Source organism: Dermacentor andersoni, chromosome 5 (assembly GCF_023375885.2).
Source record: "Dermacentor andersoni chromosome 5, qqDerAnde1_hic_scaffold, whole genome shotgun sequence".
Classification (NCBI taxonomy): domain Eukaryota; kingdom Metazoa; phylum Arthropoda; class Arachnida; order Ixodida; family Ixodidae; genus Dermacentor; species Dermacentor andersoni.
Genome location: NC_092818.1, coordinates 122,700,067 through 122,722,831, shown reverse-complemented (window position 1 = coordinate 122,722,831; position 22,765 = coordinate 122,700,067). Strand labels below are relative to the sequence as shown.

Sequence of the window (22,765 nt, the reverse complement as noted above, 5' to 3'; positions counted from 1 at the left end):
AGCTCATCTGATGCAACATTTCCTTTTTGGTATCAATCAATTCTTTTTCGAAAACAACAAATTAAAATATGGACCGGTTAGCCCATATGTCAAGCTTAAAAAATGCAAGAATGACTTATAAATGATGACTGTAATTTTGAATGTAAGCTCTATCTTCAGTATACTCAGAGAACTAAGTGTACATCATTTAAAAGCACGTTGCGGTATAAAAATTAGAAATGGGGATAAAGTTCCCTAGAATGGCTGGCCAGGCTTTCCAAGGCAGCTTATCCCTGTTTGTAACTGCTATACCGCAGTGTTGATGTTTTAATAATTAAAGGCCTTTATGGCTACGCCTTTCTACGATATACTCTTTCGTGTCGTACACGAAAGTTGAGGTGAGCTTGAAGGGGTGAAAATATTTTTCTTTCGGGAAAAATCTGTCAATAAACCACTTTTCGTCTTATAATATTTATAGACAAAACTCCACGCTGGTAGGCTGTAAAGGTTGGTACAGTTCACGCGGAATAACCAAGTAATAATAATTTAAAAAGCTATGCGGTTTAAACGCACGTGTTCCGATCTATGTCAAGCGAAGCGGGTTATGAAATATGCTACAAACTTTCCCATTTCATTGCTTATAGGCTTGTATTTAATCATTTCTTCTTTCTCATTTAAAATGTACAACCCGCTTATTTTACAATCCGCGGTTCTGGGTATTTGCCGCAGGACGTAAATCGTAATCACAATCGACACGTGGCAGCCACCTGCAAGTGCTCGTTAGTCTTCAGTGTACGTGGACTACGGCTGATTTGGCCGCTATGTACATGACTTATGCACGTGTGTTTTGTATTTTAATAAATACCAAGAAAAAAAACTACTTGTGGCTTAATGATCAGAGCATCGGGCTGCTGTGCTAGGCGGCCTAGGTTTGAATCCCACTAACAAATGTACTTCATTTTTTTCGTAAGCGAATACGAATATATTTGGCGAGAACAGCATCAGCGACGGACCGACCGACCGACCGACCGACAGGAAAGGGTTCATGGTGCAGGAAAGTGAGTACAGATGAACGTACACTTTGACCTGATACTTCAGGAACGAAGTCACAAATTCTTCTGCAAGCAGCGATAGCGAGATCTTTTTTATTATTGGGAACAGCGTCAAAACGTTCGTGCCATTATAAGGTCACAATTTAAAGGTGCATGACGTATATAGCTATCTAAACTAGCGCCACGTCAACGTTCAAAAATGCATTTCAAGTGTACGTAATATTTGACAGAAGCTTTCTATGTAAGACTACTCCATGGTGTATAAACTGCGCTGGTAAAGCTGCCATTATGCCTTTCACGAAGTGAAATGCATCTTAGTGTTCTTTAGTAACATCAATATGTATACCATTTCTCAAATCCTACGCTGCAACTGCACGTAACTGAGTTACCGAGGGTAGGCTAGGGGCCCTTTGCCAGGTCTTATAAAACACCTCTAGCCCAACTTTCGTTAGTTTGCAGAGTACACTACGAACCAAAATAAAGAAGAAGTTCCAATGTTCTTTTTGCTGTTTTATACATGGATATATAGTAAGGTTTACGCCCTAAAAAAATTGTAGTTTAGCCGTGATGCGAAGGAGTGACGCAATAGTTAACGAAATACGCAGTAAGCCTTGCACTACTTGGTAGATTGTTGGTTTGAGCAAACATTTGCAAATGCGGACCAGTAGGCTTCTTCCGACAAGTAAAAGCACTACGAGTCATGTTCATTTGTGGAAGTTACGCTTCCAATTGGTTGAGTGGGGTGAGACAGCTTTTCGTTTTTTTTCTCCCACCCCTTACCTCTCCTGCCTAACCTAGAAGAAGCTTAATCATGACAAAGCAGGGGCGCTCGTTAGTCGTCCTTTCAAGCAAAAAAAGAAAATATAATTCAGTATGGCCTCCAGAATTGCGAAGGTGGAACTCTAGAACATTGAGAAGACGCTTACGACAGCTACATTCACCACACAACTGCAGCATGGAATGGACGCAGGACAATCATAGCAGCTGCTGGCCCGTTGCGCTCTTCGGTTGCACTATTCTCAACTGCTGTCGCATCGGCAGAGTGGCTGAAGTAGAATCTTCGTACGCCAATCTGTTGCTCCGGAGTTTGAATCCTCGCCAGACAATGAGGCCACTTTTATTCATGTGTAAATCTCCGTCAAAAAATTTTGGGCTACCATCAATGCCCGCCAGCGCACACTGGTGTTAGCGGCTGACTTCAAAACGGTTAGGATAATGAGCCCAAAAAGCTTTCGCTGTAAAAGGTGTACCTGGCCAAACTCTTTCTCCCCTTTTAAAGAGCCACAATGTTTTCGTCAGCGTGTCACAAGGCCCCGGGGTGCGCTTAATCAGCGGCGCTTGTACGACGCCCGCCATCATGACGTCCATTACACACCGAGTGCCCTGGTTCTCCTTTGGGCACAGTCATGACGCGTTGGCCTCTCGGAGAAGTTACTTTCACGCTACTCTCCTTACTGTGTCTTGCGCCAAGTAACGGACGTCACGTACGAAATCGCCCCTCTTGAGCCAACCGCGGCTAAGCATTGCTCTGACGTGGCCCATGTCGCGCCTCTTAAGGCGTCTCACTCGCCCGCCTCCTAACCAGCACCGAGTCGGTGCTTCAGCTGCCGGGGGGCATGTGATACACTGACGAAGACGTTTTGAGCTTGGTTGGAAGAAGACGACGCTCTGGGCTTCGCGCGCTGTCTACAATCTTGTCAGCTGCTACCATTATTGTAAATATCCTGTAAATATACTTCTGATTACTTTTAATCCCATAACAATATGTTTAACTGATTGGCTTTAGACCTTGTCATGTTCGTATGCTGCGGTATTTGCAGTAACTTATATATATGTTGATAGTTTCAATAAAGATTTAGTTAAGAGTTAGCGCTCGCCCTGTCTTCTAGTCTGTGTGTGTGTCACTTCGCGCTACAATCCAAGAACATGTTACTGTACCAACCCGCCCAACTTCCTGCCCTTTTGTAATAGCGAAAACAGCAAGGCGTAAGCCAGGCTACCTCCCACGTGTGGAGAAGTATACGTTTTATTCGTGTAAAAGTAGAATTTCAAGAGCTGCAGTGACTATAGTACGCAAGGATATCCCGCCCTCTGCTTACATTTCTGTGGAAGGCTGAATTTATGGGCACATGATCACACACCCTCGTGACCCGACAAGCGGTATCTGCTCTTCACAGGCTTAGCGACTGCCACTCCAAACTGCAAAGCTAATACTGCGTGTTTGAAAAACAGCATTAAAGCAGGTGTACCGCTTAAGGAAGAGTAAATTGAATCCGCAGTGCAACTTGCTAGTGATATACTACCCAGAATCAAATAACGCAAAGCAGCACAACGCCCATCTCTCCCCTTTCACCGCCCCAACAGCTCATGCAATTACGCCTTCCATTAAAGTCGCAATGATTTCCATCAGAGCACCTTTCTTTCAGGTTTATGCGATAATTCTTTTTTTTTTCATTGCTGAATGCTCAAGACACAACTTCAAGTGTCCGGTATTTTCTCATAACACCTCTTTCGAAATACCATACAACCAGCAGATTTCACGTTTCTGCGCTTAGTTCTATTTTTATTCTTCAACGCTCAAGCCGCAACTTCAAGTGTCCGGTGTTTCCTCGTAACGCCTCTTTCGAAATACCATATAGCCACTGGATTACGAAGGCACCTGCCTAAAACCAGCCAGTAAGTATATACCACAGGTACACGCGGAAAGATAGCATTTGGTTTACTCCCAAATTCTTTGAGTTCTTTCCAAGAACTTGGACTAATTGTTCGCTGCGGTAAGGATGTGTAATTGCAGCAGTTCTGCATTGTTGCACAATGCTTCCACAAAACTACGACAGATTTAAGCAAGTAATGTTCGCGGTGTGTATAAGTTTACCAGTCTAGTAGGAGTTTCGGATTTCCTTTCTTTCCCCACGCCTACTTTGGTATGTTCTATGTTCATGAGACCGCTGGATGAAGGACCATGTCCTGTCAATTCACAGAGATGTCCTATAATTTAATTTTCATAACGAGCCCTCTTGCTTTGTATATTTAAGACTTAACGCCCTGGTGGCGCTTCTGCCCGATAAGTTAGAATGGTTTATTAGTCTTCGCAACGTCCTTTCTTCTGGCTGCCATCTTGTTTTCAGAACTTCAAACAAGCTTCTTGGTTTTATTAGACTTTTATATCACTAGTTCATATACAGAAATACATCCCCCGCCTTAACTTCGTCTGCAAGCGTAGAGCAACTTCGTTCTTTCCTTAGTAGGGTCTGAATACAGGCACGGAAAGAAACCCTGAAGCGCATTTTGTAAAAACCACGACAAAGTGTCTGCTTGGCAGAGCCTTCTGTCAGTATCCCTTGCCTTTTTTGTGGAGTTATATGTTTACCTCTGAGGCGTTGCTTCTTTGCCCTTCCGCGATGGACGTGGACCACCTCGGACATCTGCGAGAGTCGGCGACGTCAGCGGTGGCCGCGTCAATAGTGCGGACTGGCCATCACAGCAACTGTGACAGCGAGGACATCTATTTACTCACTCAGCAGCGAGGAGCCCTCCGACGACCACTTCGAAATTGATGTGAGTCGCAAAGCGAAGAGTCGTAACAACGGGACCTCATCGTCCTCGACCACATTGAATGAAAGACAATAACACTTTTCACACACAATAACACCATGCTTTTCTTTCCTGTTGTGTCCGACGGGAACAAGGAACGCCTCAACAGGAAAACTGTTTCGGTGCTGCTGGAGGGATTGGTGTTTAACGAAATGACCGACATCAGGGTGAATACACGTAAGAACGCTATGACGATTGATTTCGCACATGCAGCCACGCTGAATGCCGTACGCAGTGTCACCAACCTGGATGGAATGAAAGTCCGTTCCCATATCCCACTTTGCTCTGACGTCGTGACTGGTGTCATCAACAATGTAGATCCCGCCACTCCCAACTCCGAATTAAATGTTCTGGTAAATCCAGCAAGTGAAGCTGCTGTCATCGCGAGCGTTATACACCGGGGCAACTCACGTTGTTTGAAGATAGTGTTCTAGTGAGACTCTCTACCATCATATGTAAAAGTGTACCACTTTCAACATCCTGTGCCACCTTTCGTACGGAACCCAGTACAATGCCTCAACTGCATGACGCTGTGTCACATCAGAAGCGTACACAAGAATGCAGCAGTCTGTTCTCGTTGTGCGGAAACCCACTCTGCGCATGACTGCAGGGCCCCTGTTCTTAAGTGTTCGAATAGTCGCGGGTCCCATGAAGCTTAGCTAAAGGATTGCTCAAAACATTAAAAAGGAGCTGGCTGTCTTAGAACAAATGGCAAGAGACTACTCGTCTTATCTGGAGGCAGCCTAAACCCACAGCAAGGTGTGATATCGCAGCCGACGTTCGTTAAAGTCAATGCCTCTACGGCGTCCGCCGCATGTCCTCCTCCTCTCTCCACCTCCCTTGCCACGGAGGCCGATCGTGGCTGATGCAACTTGGCCTAAGTTCTGAAAGCCACAGCCATTTGCGAATTCACAGCGTACATTGGCTACTATAAATTCTGAACATCCCGCCAATAAACTGCCTGAAGAGGACAACCAGGTGATCATGTTTCGATCACTGATGAGCGCCATCTGCGTGCTCCTCGGAAAGCTAACACTGCCGTCAGCTCAGAGTGCACTACATGCACTAGATGCCCTAAATACAGCCCTTGCAAGCCTTTGGTAGACACCATGCCTCGTGCAATACTGCTATTTCGCGCTGCGGTCAGACAAGCTTCGATTTTACAGTGAAACGCCAGATGCTTGAGGTCCCGCATATCATCATTCTGCCAATATATTTTCACAAATCTTGTTCCCATAATCGTTATTTGCCAGCCCAACGTACGTACTCCCATCAAACAGTCAGGGTGCCAACCATTTCATTTGTCAACGTGCGAGGAGCGCAGCAAAGTTGCCGTTTATATTCGCGCGGATTATACGTATGCCTGCCGATCAGCACGACCAGCGGCATGGTAACAATGTGTCTGCCTGCGTGTAACAAAGAAGCAAGAGTCATTCATACTCACTGGCGTCGGCATATGCCCATCAGGGCGACTTGAACGCGATAGACTGCGAGACGTATTGTTACAGTCCAGTGGTCCTTGGATTATAACGGGAGATTTCAGCACGCATCATTTACTCTGGGTTAGGCTCGGGAATCAATTCCGGAGGCAAAAATCTGGTGTCAATCGCCTCTGGTCATGACCTATGTGCCATGAATGGTGTGTGTGTGTGTGTATGAAAACTTTTATTGTAATGAGGTCCGGAGGCTCGACTTCTCAAGCCAAGGCGGGCCGCTCCCACGTTGGCACTGTCAGGCCAAGCCTTTCAGCGACATCATGGGCCCTCTGGACTGCCCTTAGTTGGTCCTGAAACAATGGGCTTTGAATCCTTTTCTCCCACTGTTTCCATCCTTCAACGAGGTTGGGGAGAGTCGCGGGACACCCCGCCAGCATATGTCTGATTCCAATGATGCCATTACAATCATTGCAGTTCATCTTAACCTCTCTCTCTGGATATATTTTATTAATGGTGTACGGTGTGGGATATGTACCCGTTTGCAATAAGCGCAGTGAGACTGCCTGAGCCCTGTTCAGCTTTGAATGCGGCAATGGGAATTGTCTGCGTCCTAAATAGTAATGTTCGGTAACGTCATTGTATGTTATTATATGATCTCTAGATTCCTTGGCTTGATGGTGAACGGCTCGGTTGTGACTGTCACGGTTAGCAAGTCCTCGTGCCAAGTTATGAGCAACCTCATTGAGGTTTACTCGAGTCTCGTCCATTTACCCCATATGCGCAGGAAACCATCGGATTTCAGTTGTCATAATCGCAATGTTTTCGAAAAGTTTAGCTGCAACTCCAGCTACGTAGCCTTTATCAAAGCACTTTACAGCGGATTTCGAATCACTGTAAATGCAGTCCCACTTATTACTCCTGATGGCTAGAGCAATTGCCGCTTGTTCCGCCACCATGGGGTCCTTGGTAAAAATAGTGAGAGCGTCTTGCACCTTCCCTTGATAATTTGATACAATGGCCGTATATGCTTCTTTATCTTTCACCCAGGCAGCATCAACTATTGCTGCCAGTTGGTTATGCTGCTCTATTTCCTGCAAGAGTGCTTTAGCTCTTGCCTTTCTCCGTTCGACATTTATTATATTCTGGATGCATGTTTCTGGGGAGAGGGTTGGTTCTGATCTTGTTCCTAACTTCATTCCTTAATTCTACTTCAGCCTCTATTGGGCTCCTTGATGTATTCAGTTCTGCACCCATTGCCTGTAATATGCTCCTGCCAGCTCGTGACTTTGTGAATCTTTCGTGTTGCGCTAGCTGTTGGGCCTCTGCGATTTCTTCCATTGTGCTGTGCACCCCTAGACTCATGAGTTTGTTGGTTGCAGCGTTACTGGGTATCCCTAGGGCTACTTTAACGAGCTTCCTGAGCATCACATTAAGTTTGTTAAGTTCTGCCTGCTTTCATTTGAATAATCCAGCCACATAAGTGAAGTGACAGAGAGCAAAGGCATGTATTAGCCTCAGAGCGCTGTCTTCTCCGAAGCCTTTGTGTCTATTGGTAATTCTCCTTAGTTACCTAATGACTTCATCGGTTTTATTCGAGATATGTTGTATTGTTCTAGAGTTAGTATTGTTTCCGTCTATGTGATACCAAAGAACCTTGATTTTTTTCAACTAGCCTGATTGCGGATCCTTCATGAGTGTACAAGCACACTCTTGGCTCATCTTCCGGAGTGTAACCTCTTCGTTTACGACCTTTTCTGCGATGTTTAATGACTAAAAGTTATGATTTGGCTGCCGAGCATTTCAACCCCATGTCTTTCAATGTGTTCTCTACAACATATAAACTTTCCTGTAATCTGGCCTCTGTCTGTCCTACATTGCCCTTGGCACTCCATATGGTTATGTCGTCGGCATATATCACATAATGCATACCCTCAATTTTCTCCAGATTTCTTGCAACCTTGGACATTGCCATGAATGGTGGCACTCTTACGTATCTGCGAGGCCTTAAGTAGAGCAGTTGCCTGGATTTAACATTGTTATCGCGATTCTTCAACTCGCAAGCTCAGTGATTTTCAGACATAGAAACGCATGGAAGGGACCACATTCCTGTTTATTTGCGGACAGAGGGCCTAAATAATTCCTTCTCACCGAATGCAATACGAAGAATCGAGTGGTCTAAATTTATGCTATACATGGAAAATGCATGCAGAGAAGACTGGCCATAGCCTGTAGGATACCATCACAGAGGCAATGAGAGAAGCTTCATGCCTCATAACGTTGACAAGGAACCATTGCTAATTCGATGTAGAACTGAAGAGGTTAACTGCGCTTTGAAGACGAGCTGAAAGGAGATAACAGGCACACGAAGGCAGTCTGTGAGCTGAGAATGGCACCGAAAACACACAAGGTAAACCCAGCGCTGTTTGGTAAAAAGGAACGTTGGAAGTCATCTTGTGAACCGCTAGACCCTCACAAACCACTGTCACACATCTGTATGACCGTTAGTGGCCTGCGCTCGCCATCGAAATAGCGACATACTTTCAGGGCCTTAGCCCTACATCACTGAAAGACGCAACTTGAAGTGGCGAATGATTTTTGTGCGCGGATCGCTGGCGTGGGAGTCACCCCCATCGCTGAAGACATGACTGCCGTCTCTTTGTCTTACGTCCCAAAAATGAAAATTCAATTTGCTATGGAAGAACCTTACGCCTCCTTTGATGCTTCTCGACGTTCATCTTAACCAATACTTGACGACATCAACTATGCCGCTCTAGCCCATCTTTTACAAGAGGCCAGGCAAGAGCTGTTGATTTACTACAGGCGCTCATGGCATGCCGGCATTGTTCATCCGCAATAGAAGATTAGTGGGCTTGTACCTCTGGTCAAACCAAGAAATTTGCCTCTCGACTATTGGCCTGGCAGGTTGCACATGAAATCGAATTGAACAGATGATACTTACACGCCTCTAATGATATCTCGAACGCCACAATGTGTCACATGTTTGGAAAATGGCGCTTGTTGTCTTTGCACCAGCAAAGCAGCAATGTTGATACTGGGCACGCGACAAAGATGTCGAATGTGTGCTCTGAGGTTGCCGACTGTAATGTATGTTGGAATCAAGTAGTTTTTAGCAATGGTGATTCTTGCATTAGTCGAGGCGCATCGGGGTAGTCCAAGACATGGCCGTAGTGCCTGGCCTTGCAAACTTTCCAGAGTACGAATGTTTGTTTGGCATGCATTCGCGAAAACCGGCAAGCGATACCGCAAAAATCGCAGAAACAGTGTTCGGTACGGCTGCAGCATAGGCCGTACCAACGTGCCCCAGTTTTTTCCGCAGAGAAACTTCATTATATGTACAATCGAAATGAGACTCCGCTTCAGGTACATGCACCGAGGGCTCCATGGAAGGTGCATGTCGCTAATCACACCTAAGAAGCGATGAGACTTTGGTATGTGATAGCTTGGCCACAGAGAGAAACAGGGTATGGTGTCATGGGTTTGTGCGTAAGCAAGATTAACGGGCATTTTTCGACGGACGCACTAAGCATTTTTTTGTGGAGATACGAACAATTTTGGGTCACTGGCCGTTGAATTTCTACGCGCACTTGAAGACGAGTGACCGCAGAAGACCAAAGACAAATATTGTCCGCGTACATTGATAGGTGAATTGTCTTGGATAATATTTCAGGAAGACGAACCATAGTTTAGTTATAGAAAATATCGCTTTAAACCCTGCCTTGTAGAACCCCACCGCATATATAATATTTACCAGTGGTGCCATCTTCGGTCTACGCAAAGAAGGGCCTTCTCGTCAAGCAGTCACGGATCCACAGAAACATTCAGCCACCGATTCCAACGGCCTCCAATGATTCGAAGATCGCTTCATGTGTCACGTTATCGTACACCCGTTTCTGATAAAGAAAGAGTGCCATTGCTATGCGCTGAAGGAATTTTTGTTGTATGAACGTTGTGAGGTCAATACCATTGTCTATTGATGACCTCCGTCACAGAAGCCTGTCATGGAGTCACAGTATATATTGTAAAACACGGGTAATGCGGGGAGATGGAAATTCAAGACGATGAGCAAAACGTGAACAAGGTGAATGCAGGAGCCAACGTTTCGGCAAGTGGACTTGTCTTCTTACGCAGCATAACAGCATAGCATAACAGGGTATGGTTTCTCTAGCACCTATCAATGTATGCTGACAATATTTCTCTTTGGTCTTCTGCGGTCACTTGTCTTCAAGTGCGCATAGAAATTCAACGGCCAGTCACCCTGAATTGTTCGTATCTCCACAAAAAAAGGCTTTGTCTGTCGAAAAATGCCCGTTAATCCCATTTAAGCCCAAACTCATGACACCATATCCGGTTTCTCTCTGTGGCCAAACTGCCCCATACTAAACTCTCCTCGCTTCTTAGGTATGATTAGGGACATGCACCTTCCATGGAGTCCTCGGTGCATGTACCTGAGGCGGAGACTAATTTTGATTGTAGATATAATGAAGTTCCTGTACGGAAAAACTTGGGGCACGTTGGTGCGGTCTATGCTGCAGCTGTACCGAATACTGTTTCTGCGATTTTCGCGGTACCGCTTGCCGGCTTTCGCGAACGCATGCAAAACAAACATTCGTACTCTGGAAAGTTTGCAAGGTCAGGCACTACGGCTATGACTTGGACTACCACGATGCGCTTTGACTAATGCAAGAATCACCATTGCTATAAACTACTTGATTCCAACATACATTACAGTCGGCAACCTCAGGGCACACATTCGACATCTTTGTCGCGTGCCCAGTATCTACATTGCTGCTTTGCTGGTGCAAAGACTACAAGCGCCATTTTCCAAACATGTTGCGACACATGAAGGCTGCCTTCCGTCGGGCTTTACACAAGTATCACGACCATCGCTACCCCGGTGGTGCCTACGAAAGCCACAAGTAAACCCCACAATTCTGGGGATTACGAAGAAGGCCTGCCATTCCACAGTGGCTCTACGACAGTTGACATTGCTATTGCTGAACGAAACGTATGAACAAAGAATGCACACTTACACTGATGGATCGATGTCAGCCACCAGCTGCACAGAGCTGCTAGCATCCCGACCTTACAAGTCACAGTGAAGTTCAAAGTATCCTACATAACGATCTCTACGGCTACAACACGTGCGGCTGTTAATTACATCGCACAAGCAAAACCATGAAAGTGGGCGGTTTTTGTGACTCCAAGGCGACCCTTAAGAGTCAGCCTTACGATGCAAGACCCGTGAACAACTGATGTTTGAGACAACAGAGGTTCTCCATCAAGCCCCTGGAAATGAACATGACATCCCCTCCCAATCTCTTCCGGTGCACTGTGGCATCGTCGGTAATGACCTTGCTGATAATGCCACCAGGTCAGGCCATAAAGAAATTCTGACACTTTCTATACCCCTATTAAAGACAGATGCTGCGAACGGTCTTCATTTACTTGCTGAAACTAAACCTGAAACTTCGTGGAAGACCCTGGTTTTCTCGAACTGTCGTATCCACTGGATGAATCACACACTGAAGCTGCACATTCAGTCGCACTTTTCTTGCCGTGATAAAACTTCACTATAGGGCCTTTGGTGAGCAGTGGCTTTTACGAAAGCCTACACATTCTTTATTGGAATGTCCAACACTTCTATCTGGGGCTCACACAGCTATGAAGCACGCGTTGTGCTTTTGTAATCTTTATGACACTGAACACGACATTCTTCAGAGTGTGTTAAATCGATTATACAGCAAACCATTTTCAGGGACAAATATTCTTGGACCATGGTCCCACGCTTTGCAGGATAACACAGCGACGTGAATATCGCTACGTTTCACAATATCCACTGCTTTCAGTGACCGATTGTAGACGTGATGTGATGGACTACTGTACGAGTTCACATAGATAGTACCTTATTCCCTCCCTGTCCTCTTTCTTTTAATTTCTTAAACCCCTTCCTGTACAGGGTAGTAGAGCGAACGTGCGTCTGGTTAACTTCCCTACCCCTGATCCCTTCTGTTCCCCTTCCTCCAAGTGCATTTCGTGCTGAAACAACGAGTGCCTTGACCTTGTTTTTATTATGTGAGGCTTTGCAAGGTGTAAGTAATGACCTTGATTTCAAAGAGGTGTCACTGGTCTTTATCACATACAGTTTACGTTTTCATTCCCTTTAAATCAGTCGGAATTTGACTTGATATTTTACGTGAAGCAAATTAAGGGTGCCCTGCGTTGTCACTGAACGAAGCTTCAAAAATAGTTTTATATACAACTCACCAATCACGTTCTCATCCCAGTACTTTTGTATACGTATACTGTATAGACCTAAAATTAGGGGTTGTCTCACTTTAATCTACCTCAGATCAGTAAAGGGGATAGGAATAAAGTAAACTGGTTCGGAGTCTCTCATGATCACCTAGAGTCCTTTTGACGTTTACAGCGTGAGGTCTACGAGTGCTTCGAAAGAAGTACCGACATATAGAATAAATTATTGACCGATTTAAAAACTTGTCGAAAATATGCATAAAAATGTTTTTGTGCGTTTTACTATACTGGCACGCGTACTTGTTTATCTTTTTCTGGTAACTTTTCAACGCCTCACAAATGCCAGACGTTATTGCTCGACGCAGGATGCGACTGAATCTATCCGAACATTCTCTATTCTTGTGGCCGATTCTGTCTGTCGTCTATGTTATCCCCGAAGCTTTTGTAATGAGATTGCATGCGTGACGCGAATAACGTTGCACATTGCAGAATTGGGACGAACATCAGCGGTTACAGTGGAATCTTTCATAAGTGAAGTGTGTGCAGCTGACGCCTTTGACCTGCAGATCATATTTCGACGATCGCCGACTAGGCTCGCCACTATCGTTCTGGTTTGAGTGCCACTCGATTTTCTGGGCACAGGTTCTCCCAATAAAGATTTAGTTTCGTCATCCACAGTGTTCGCTACTGTGCTCTTCACCGTCACGACAACGTGACAATACCTAATACTTGTCGTGCGTAGGCCTTGCTGTTACATTTTGCTGAGCGAAACATGTGTCACAGCTCCTAAACAAGAATGAGATTCAATTCGGCTCGCATGCTGGTGGGCGCTCTGTCGGCGGCACCAGAGAGACCACTGCCCAAACATTTGTCTCTGTGCTCTTTGCAATTTCTCTATTGTCGTTATGGCAAACGAGGGAGAGAGCATGATTTAGATTCATGCGGCATAAACTGGATGACCGGGTCCGTAATGTTGAGCAACGTCTACGGTAGATACATCTGAACTAATTGGCAGAAATGTGCGTAAATCGCTATTATATGGGGAACAATACAATCATACCAGTCAAATTGGTGGTTAATATTAAAGCCCAACGTCGATGACAAATTATATGCGATCCCTTTAAAATATACTATCCTGCCACTTCATCTCGAATACTCCTCTTTACTTCCAACGAGTAAGAAGTACCATATAGATTTGTTTTATTATGTTTTTGTGCTAATATATCTGCGCCGCGTGCGCAGCGTGGTGAATAGCTGCTCTAAGGGCTCGTGTCGCCTCACATACTTTGTTCAATCATAGAATAAGCTAACATTGTAGAGACGGCGTTGACGTATCTGTCGGCGACATTTTCATCATAATAAATGATCAAGCCGAACTTCTGGGACTTGTTGCTCCTTTAGTGCTGTCTTTACGGGAACGCCCAGTGGTAGCAACTGACGTACAAGGTTAATCATCATAATAATGCAGGTAGTCATCCTTTCCTCTCTACGTTGATATGACACACGTCATCGAGAAGCGGCGAAGCTCGAAACCCATCCACGAAAGTCCGCGTCCACAGGTACAGAATCGGCACGCCCTATTTGACTAACAACTTCGCTTAGCCATCTGTGAAAAGGGTACTTTTTCTACAGTAGAACATCTGTCGTCCGATACTTGTAAATTGTACCAAAGTACTTACGTTATGCAGTATCTTGACTCACAAATCGTTCGTTTTTATTGCCAGAAAAATTGTGAAGAACCATTAATATATTTATACCCTGAGATTTAGATACCTGGTGAGATGGTATCGATGGCAATGCCCTAGTTTAGCTCAAGCATGCGTTTCGATAGACACGACATAAGAACCCTAAAACATTTAGGCGCACAATCTCACCACATAGCCCGCAGGCCCGTAAGCTCTACAGGGGGACGGCGGAAGCAAGTGCTACCATTTTTAATAATTATTTTACTTACGTGTTCACTCACGAAGCTCATTCTAGGATTCCTTCAGCCGCCGAAATTGGCTACAGATGTATGACCCCAATCGAACTAACCGTTGAAGCCATCACGTCTTTAATCAATACTATTAAAATGTCCACAAACCCTGGCGCTGATGGAATTAACGCCAAAATTATTTAACTCACGATAACCTCCAGTAGCTTAATCCTCTATCACATTTTTCAGCAGTCTCTGTCAACAGGCGAACTTCCCTTCCATTGGAAAATTGGCAAAATCATCCCAGTGGTGAAATCTGGCGACAAAAATATCAGTAACTACCGGCCCATATTTCTAACAAGTATTGCATGTAAGCTACAAAAACATATTGCATCAAACGTCGCGCAGTATCTTGAAGAAAACAGCTTTTTTTACCCTCATCAACATGGTTTTAGGAAAGGGCTGTCGCGTGCTACGCAACTCTTGGAAACTACTCATGAAACTTTATCTAATATGAACGGTAACCATCAGACGCATTGTGTTTTCAGTGACTTTTCGAAGGCATTTGATTGCGTACCATATTGTCGTTTACTTTCCAAACTCTCCGCGTTAAACATAGATTATTTAATACTGTCATGAATTATGAATTTTTTGTCATTTCGCAAGCAATTGACATGCATAAATGATTGCTGATCACCCTCACTGAGGTATCGTCTGGTGTTCCCCAAGGCACTGTCTTGAGCCAATTACAATTTCTAGTATATATTAACGACCTACCTACAGATATTGCCTCTACCATTCGTTTGTTTACAGCTGATTGTGTTATTTGCCGTAATATTTCTAATCCAACAGATTATCTTGTGCTACAGAAGGATCTGGACCATGCAACAAAATGGTGCGCTAAATGGCTAATGCCAGTAAGCACTGAAAATGTATATTAGTAACTTTCAGCCGAAAACTATCAAACTCCACGTTCAGCTACTCGCTTAACAATCACCCTGTCCCATCGGCACAAATATCTCGGTATCCACTATACTCCTAACCTTTCTTGGACGACACACAAATATTATTGCAGCTAGGGCTTCCCATACTCTCAAATACCTAAACCGTATTCTTCATTGTTCGCTACCTGAGACCCGAAAACTAGCTTACTTAACGTTTGTTTGCCCACAACTTGAATTTGCATCGCCTATCTGGTCACCCTACCAAGCATAATTACAGACTCTTTTTAATCCACTCAAAACCTTGCTGCGCGCTCCCCCGCTCGCGATTATAGCCGCCATTCCAGCGTGACTAACATCAAATGACGCTATCACTTCCATCTTTAGAATGGCCTCGAGTGGTTGCACTGTTTTGTTTATTTCATAAAATGGTGTTCGCTCCTCATAGAAACACGCTGCCCTTTTCACAGCCATATATATCACATCGTCTTCATAATCGCAGTAGCTTGCGGTGCATTTTTGGTCATGCTAAAGCATTTAACATGTCTGCTGTCCCGCGTGCCATAAGCCACTGGAATGGCCTTCCTGATGACGTCACAAACACCAGAAATACTAGCGCATTTAGAGCAGGATAACCGCCATACTTACGTAATATCTTTATTTTTATGTGCTGTTACCAAACAAAATGTTTTCTAATGTTGTATTACATGTAGCAAACTTTGCTCGTGTTTAGATCTGAGCCAAGTTGTGTTCCGTTTTTATATAGCCACATTCCTAAATACCTAAAATTTGTATAACCGCTTTCCTTGCTTTTAAGACTATAATGTCTGGTGTTTGTCGCTAACAACTGTATAACGTTTTTCTTCAATCGATGTATTTGCTCATATGTTTAGCGATTTCCATGTATATTGTCCCATTCACACAATGCTCCCATGTAAAGAAGCCTGTCAGTTATTTGAACAAATAAATAAATAAATAAATAAATAAATAAATAAATAAATAAAACTCTTGGGCAAATAATAGTTTTGGAGGGGCAATAATTTATGCTCTTAAGGCATGAAATTACAGGCGCGCAGAACAAAGTAAGGTGCAAACTCATACTATTAAACTAGCGGAATTCAATGGCACAAGAAAATAAAGTTTAACATCAGTCAGATGTGCAAAGTCACACGACAGCTGGTCTATAGCTTGGAAAATTGTCAACAACGCGCACCAGACTGCAGCACAGTGTGAAGTGAGCAGACAAAAATTTTATCACTTTATAAGCTCTCTGGAGCGGAAGTATCGTTCAGCCAGAGAGCGACTGATTAATATTAACATACGACGGGAAATAATAAAAGAGGATGACAAAAAAAAATTCATCAACAGGTATGCAGTGCAGTGTTGCAGCCTTCACAGGATAAGATTCCCGGCATTGTTCATATAGAAACGACAGAGAAGGGCAACTCGACCATTACCTGATACGCAAGTATTCCCACGCACGTGCGTTTGTGGAAGTTTAAGCTTGCCGCAATGAGCCTCTATTGAAAGTCATCGCCGCTTACTGACTAATGTGCATAAATATTTCAAGCTGCCAATAGTGCCGTTCTTTTTATGCCAGAGAACCGTAACTTCTCGAAACTTCTTATTAATGGCGAAACAGCTCACCTTCGTCTTCACTTTCCTCTTTACTGTTTGGTAAAGCTAACGAGGCCTTCATCTGCATCGAATTGCGAAACTCCGTGATCCGGGAACTTCACTTATGGTGTCGAAATTGAAGTACTCGAAAAGCAATTGACCAGCCATTCTCGCAGTACAAATAACCGCTTCCTTTCAACTGCATATGCAGAGGCCAATGAATAACGTCAAGGAACTCTTGAGCCGATATTCTCGTTTAGTCGCTTGACAGCTTCTCTTCCCCTTCTCCCTTCCCCCAGTGTAGGGTAGCCAACCAGACTATTGACTGGTTAACATCCCTGCCTTCCTGTATTCTTATCTCTCTCTCTCTCTCTCGAAAACGGCTGAGCATTAGCGCACGTTCTTTAAATATTATCCTGTCTTGTGCAGTTGTGTTCTAACGCTGTTTCTCTGCGCTTTGCTGCAACGCAACTTTCGCACAGGTAGCTGTCAAGGAAGGTCATACAGAAGAAAAACGAAATTCTGAACCACATATCCAACCTATCTATAGCTGTGCAAAGAAGCCCTCCTTGGATAGCGTTACCGCAAATATGATGCTAACGTATCGAGTGAGTGAAACAGGAGCATACGACGAGAATGCGATCTGAGCCCGGTCGCTTCTTAAATTCAATCCCTTGAGAAAGTCGACGCCCAGAATGAGGTGGATGGAAACCCTGCTGCAGGCAAAAGCGCAGGGTAAACTGAGAAGGTTGATAGAACAGAGTAGGGTGTATAGCTGCCCGATACTAAAATAGGCTTCGTTTCAAGAGAGATCAGATTCAAGAGATGCGGTCGAAAGCGCTACGATTTGTGTTGAACGCACTGCCGCAAACTCTGCATCTTTTGTGTCACTAAAGCCACGGGAGCCTTAGGGACTCCAATATTATGCCTCCTAGAGAAACTTCCTTCGGTGAGACTGAAATGCGTGCAATCCTACATTGTCTACTTTCTCAAAGTTTTTGCACAGTCACAATTCACCAGGATTTCCGCGAATGTTGCTCATATTTTAGCAGTGCATGTCTCTTAAATGATTGCTGCGATCTAATTCATAGTTCCATGATGCTTGTACTCCGTGTGTATACTTTGGTTAGTCCCTAGTTATGCGGATAAATGATGAAGTGAGACAGCAATATACACTAAAATGCTGCGAATTGAAGGCGCTTCCTTCGAAAAGATGTTGCATGCGTAAACACCCGGTCCCCTAGTCGTTCCGTACTAGCACCACTTATTACCAAAGCTACAGCTACGCAACAAATATAAAAAATTAAGAGCTGTTCACTGTTCACTGAAAGTGCCTACTTCTGTGACTGCCTTCTCGACTGTTTGAGCGAGATGAATAAGAGGATCCGAGAGGCTCGATCGTTTAAGCATGAAATGCTTTTAGCTCCCGTTGTCTGCAACATTCGAGTGACTCTGAGCCAAAAGCTAAAGTTGCTATCTGGCCACTCAAACGAGAACATCCGGGTAACCAATCCAAATTTAAAAAAAAAATTTGGTGTCTGGCCCGCAACCCTTTGCACAGGACCGAATTACATCCGCTAGTTACTCCCCAACCAAGTTTCAAAAAAGTTGCTTCCGAGTTATTTTTAATGTTTATTAACAATATCACTCAAGCTGTAACTTCTGATACGCTTAAGTTTAATTTGTTATTTCCAATAGCGACGCCCAAAAGGCCAGATACAGGGCATCTTACACTTCATTGCCATCTTTTGGCGCTGAGAGCTGAGCGCTGCTAAGCAAGAGGTCGCGGGACCAAATCCTGGCTGCGGCGGCCGCATTTTGATAAAGGCGAAATGCAAAAATGCCCGTGTCCCGCACATTAGGGGCATGTTAAAGATCCACTGGTAGTCAAAATTAATCAGGGGTCCCCTACTATGGCGTGCATCATAATCAAATCGTGGTTTTGGCACATAAAACCCCAGGATTTATTTAATTCTTCCTCTAGCTGGACAGTGCGCTATGTCTCTCTAGAGTCTTTCGCTGCCTTTCATGCGGCCTTCAGCCGCTTTCTTTCTTCTAGCTTGTCAGCGTCCATGTGGACCAGTGCACAGTATGGCGTGCTGCGGTGTGGTGTGGTCGGGTGTGCAATTGCGAATATACACTACACCCATTTTAAGATTGTGGCTAGTATCATCTCCGACCAGTCTGCTATACCGGCCGACATTTCATGTTAATCTCTACTCTCGATTGCGGGAGAGCCACCATTTTTTTTAAAGCGAAGCTTCCTTGCATTAAAAAAATTAGGTTATGGGGTTTTACGTGCCAAAACCACTTTCTGATTATGAGGCACGCCGTAGTGGAGGACTCCGGAAATTTTGACCACCTGGGGTTCTTTAACGTGCACCTAAATCTAAGTAGACGGGTGTTTTCGCATTTGGCCCCCATCGAAATGCGGCCGCCGTGGCCAGGATCCGATCCCGCGATCTCGTGCTCGGCAGCCCAAAACAATAGCCACTAAGTAACCACGGCGGGTAAGCTTTCTTGCATCAAGCTTCCATTAACATCCCATGGTTTCATGGGTCGGTCGGTCGTTCGATCGCTTAGTCTCTTGTCAGGGTTGCGCTAAGTAGACACTTCCTCGCCCTTTATCTTATCGGGCGCTTGAAATTGACGGCGGGTACTCCAATGTAGTAGCCCGCTGCTCTGTCCATGGCATCACCTGGCGGCAGCCGGAAAACGCAAGTGCGAAAGGCAGTTGTTGCACACGGTGACATCTTCGTCAGCATTTATTCGGTTAAGCAAAACCCCAACGCGCACGGAAGGGAGGCGTAACCGGGCGGGGGAGCTAGGAGGCTTCTGACTGTATAGCTGGCGTCACCTGGCGGTGGACGAAAAGACTAATGGGAATGAGGCCCGAGATAGAGTATGAGATATCATGCTTAGTAAAGCTTTCCTTGTAATGTCAGGAAGTTAGATGCTTTGGTTACTGATGGCATTGTGTTTCGTTTCTGCAAGGTCCGCCATGGTGCCTGAGTACATTTGCGAGATGTATTCGTCATCGAAAACCTCTGCGCAACTCTCATCGCATGCGCGCTCTTAGGAAAGATAGCGGGTCACCTAAGCTTCGCTTACACCGAAACATTCAGTGCTCGGAATCCACATAACTTTTTGGTGGTCACAGCTATACAAAAAACCAATGTGAGAAATAACTGCCATGTTTCATTTAAATGCAGAAATAATAAGTTCAAGGAAACCAAACATGGACGAAAAGAGAATTTGCCACCGCCAGGTGGGAGCCGAACCCACATCTTACGCATTATGCGGGCTCTGCTCTACCATTAAAGCTACCGCGACTGCCAATAACAGTCCGAAGCTATTATGTCTGCAGCTAGTGCGTAAGTCGTACTTTACGCATTTTATGCCGCAAATAACTTTTAAACATTAATTTAGTTCAATAAGGCACTTGCGCTTGGCCGACGGCATAGAATAATCATGATGTATGCTGCAGCGCACTGCCGGACACGGGCTTGCGCGCGTGACGTACGTCGCTTATGGTGGTGGTGCTTGTGCAACGTCATCTAACGTCAGTTTTGGGGGCTAGTACTTGTACAACGTGCGCACGTACTTTTACAACGTCCTGTACATCCACTTTTAAATGGTGGAATGGAGTTGGATTTTTAACGCGATAACATTAAAGGCCCCGTGTCGCAGTAAGTGCGGTGTTGGCATCTGCCTCCTGCGCTAGCGCCCCCGTCAGCGAAAATTTCCATATATATTTAGGCATATGCATATGCCACGCCTTGGTATATGACAGCTCACAGACAAATGTCATGACATGACACAACGATAGCGCATGCCTTTTACGTTGAACCATCTCAGACTGAAATATTCAAAGTGCCCAACAGTAACAGAAGCATAAAAATGATGTCATCCTTTTGGCGCGGCTGTGAACTACCTAAGACATCGCCACATGCAAGAGGCTGCATTTCTACCAAAAAGCATGCCTTTGTCCATAGCGTTCACCGCTATCACTTCCCGGTAAACATTGCGGTTGCATAAGCTGCATTTGCCGGGAAGGTGAGAAGCAGTCAGGAATTTTTGAATGCTATCGCGTTTCACCTTTAATTGAGAAGCTATCCCTCACCTTGCCTGTGCTTGCCCCTTCTTTCTTCTCGAAGTATCAACGCGATAACTTTAACGGCCCTATGTTGCAGAAAATCCGTTATCAGCACCAGCGTTGTCCGTTAGAGAAAAATGATCCCTAACCCCGCATCTCGAACCACGCAGGTCATCCGCGTGCCGCATAGGTGTTATTGAATTACTTGAATTTCTCAAAGTAAAACGCATCGGTAAATTCGTAAAACACGACTTCCACACAACTTACAGACATGATAGCGCTGGATTGTAACTTGAATACGCGAGAAAACGTATTTCTGTTACGCGGTAACTCAAACACGAACCCCTTTTCCAGCTGCCGTCGGAACTGCCATATTTGCTCAAATATATCGCGGAAAAGTTGCTAACGAACAAGCAATCATGTATAAAAAATAATCTATGGGCCTTTGAAGCATATCTTTGCATTAGTCGCTCATGGAATACCTAATTACGTGTTTAATTTGACAGTGTACGTATGGTGTGTCAGTAGCAAAAACAAAGCAGAAATGAGCGAAGGCCTGCTGTCTACAGTACACAATGCATGTATTAACATGTAGGCTTCACCTTTGCATAAAGATACATATATATATATATATATATATATATATATATATATATATATATATATATATATACATTGTTACGAAGAGTTGCGAAGAAATGGTTTTATTTACAGGAGATGGACGACGATCGCAGCGTGATCGTAGCGCAGTCCGGCCTCTCAAAACTCCTCGTTCTCTCCGTCTTCTCTTCTTTTTTCTTGTACTTGCCTTTCGTATCCGTAACAATATATATAATCCTTCTCCCGTAATGTATCGTCTCGCGGGAGTAAGTTTTCATTACTTCGATTGCACTGAGAGCGACAGGTTCTTTTTTTTCACTGCACATGTCTGCCATATTGAGTGACCGCTACGCGCACTCGCATTGTTTACAAGAAAATACCCAGCTGGACCATGTATGGGTGCTTCTTGTGAATTCTTCCTTGGATTCAACCTGGATTTACGCATTGTGTTGTAAGGCATGAGTTCAAGAAATGGCAGAGGCATTGCGGTCTTCCACATTTAACTTGCTTGTCGTGGTCTTTTTTTTTGCACCCCATTGTTTTAACCTAAGGTATCCCAGCGATCTTGCAGTAAACAAAACAGCTTATATCCGGTTCTTCAATCGTTGTCAGGGTCGTCTTCAATTTCATGAAATAAGGCCTGATGTCAGTGGACCGTTTGGAGGGGGGCTTGAAAATGCTACATTCTCTTATTCGCGGCACATTTATTTCTTGGAAGTCAACATGTCAGTACAACACGGTGCGCTGTGAGCGTGGCTGTTGTGGTTGAATGCCTTAACGTCTATTTAAACCTAAGAACACTTGCGTCATCGGGATCGGCGCTTGAATTAAGTGAGCTGCAAAAGGTAGAATGTAATCCCGCCAACTCGTTCTAAGAATTCTCCGATCAGTTTGGCAGCTTCGCCGAAGAGAAGAATAGCTTTTCTATGGTGGTTCAGGCAAGACAGAAAAAGAAATAACTATACTAAGAGAGACAGAGAGACGTCGCAGAACAAAGATACCGGAGCCACTAAAAGATTTGAGACTCTGCTAGAGCAGCTGTTCTTGCACTCCTGAGAGCATGAAATTAATATGTGACTTGGTCCGTACTGACAGCAAATTTTCACTTCACGTACTCTGGTCGCTTTTATAATGAAAAGACTTCAAATGTGTTAAGGCGTTATTGAAGCCATTGTGTAATCAAACAATAGCAAAAAAATGCAGAAACGTATGGCAGCCTTTATTCGTGATTCTGTGTTAGAAATTTGACAGAAACAAAAAAA

General features: G+C 44.5%; 1 protein-coding gene across 2 annotated transcripts in view; it reads right to left on the bottom strand.

Annotated features, from left to right (window-relative positions):
- LOC129385056 (uncharacterized) overlaps window positions 1-22,765 on the bottom strand; it is a 298,581-nt gene that overhangs the window by 267,888 nt on the left and 7,928 nt on the right. The window contains exon 1 of one of the 2 annotated variants that reach the window (XM_055070962.1): window positions 4,402-4,514. The exons of the other annotated variant lie outside the window; for it this stretch is intronic. The gene's annotated coding sequence lies outside the window, so the exon portion shown is untranslated. Of the gene's footprint in view, window positions 1-4,401; window positions 4,515-22,765 lie in introns of those variants that run through there. 2 annotated transcript variants of the gene reach the window in all.